Source organism: Penaeus monodon, chromosome 25, assembly GCF_015228065.2.
Source record: "Penaeus monodon isolate SGIC_2016 chromosome 25, NSTDA_Pmon_1, whole genome shotgun sequence".
NCBI lineage: Eukaryota > Metazoa > Arthropoda > Malacostraca > Decapoda > Penaeidae > Penaeus > Penaeus monodon.
This window is the reverse complement of record NC_051410.1, coordinates 33015653-33016675: the sequence shown is the minus strand read 5'-3', so window position 1 is coordinate 33016675 and position 1023 is coordinate 33015653.

The window sequence follows — 1023 nt, the reverse complement described above, 5'->3', positions numbered from 1 at the left end:
GTAGAATACACAGATAATTGATTAAGAAGCAAAGGCGCGTAAAACTTTCGAAATAAAAGGTAGGGCGCGAGAGGAGGCCGCAGAGGGACGGCCCTTCGCCTCGCATGCGGGGGCAGTTGACGTCCGCAGTGCAGGTGCCTGACGCATTCCATCCTCCTCCGCAGATTTTGATGATAAAAAAGGAGGGAGAAGAAGGGAAAATGAGTAATGGAAGAAGATTAGAAAAATAGGAAGAAGAACGGGAAATGAGTAATTGAAGAAGATTAGAAAAATAGGGAGAAGAAAGGAAAATGAGTAATGGAAGGAACAGAAAAATTGGAAGAAGAACGGGAAATGAGTAATAGAAGAAGATTAGAAAAATAGGAACAAGAACGGGAAATGAGTAATAGAAGAAGATTAAGAGGAAGAGCCTGATTAAAAGGAAGAGTAAGATTAAGAGGAAGGATGATTAAAAGGAAGAGGAAGATTAAGAGAAAGAGGGAGTTAAGAAGGAAAAAAAAAACATTTAGAGGAAGAAGAATATTACGATGAAGAGGTGGAAGATTAAGATGAGGAAAAAGGGAGAAAAGGGAGAATTAAGTGGAACTAGAAGATTAAGAGGAACGGAAGGATTAAGATGAAGAGGAAGAGAATAATTGGGAAGAAGTTTAAGACGAAAAAGATTAAAATGAAGATGATGAAGATTAAGATGGAGAAGAAGATTTAGATGAACAAGAAGATGAAGAGGAAGAGGAAGATTAAGATAAAAGGGTAGAAGATTAGTAGGAAGACTAAGAAGAATGAGAAAAAAATGTGAAGATTACGAAGAAGAGTTAGAATAAGAAGGTGAAGAATGGGAAGAAAAGTGAATGGGAAGAGAAAGATTTATCAATATAGTGAAACCAAGAACAAGAAGCCATACGTTTTAGTTCCCTTTTTACCTTAATTTGGAAGTTTGATGAACTCGGCAGATTTGAAATACGGTAAAGTTTAACAGAAAAATGCAAAGGTAAAAATTTCGTTTCGTTGATTATCCACTTACAG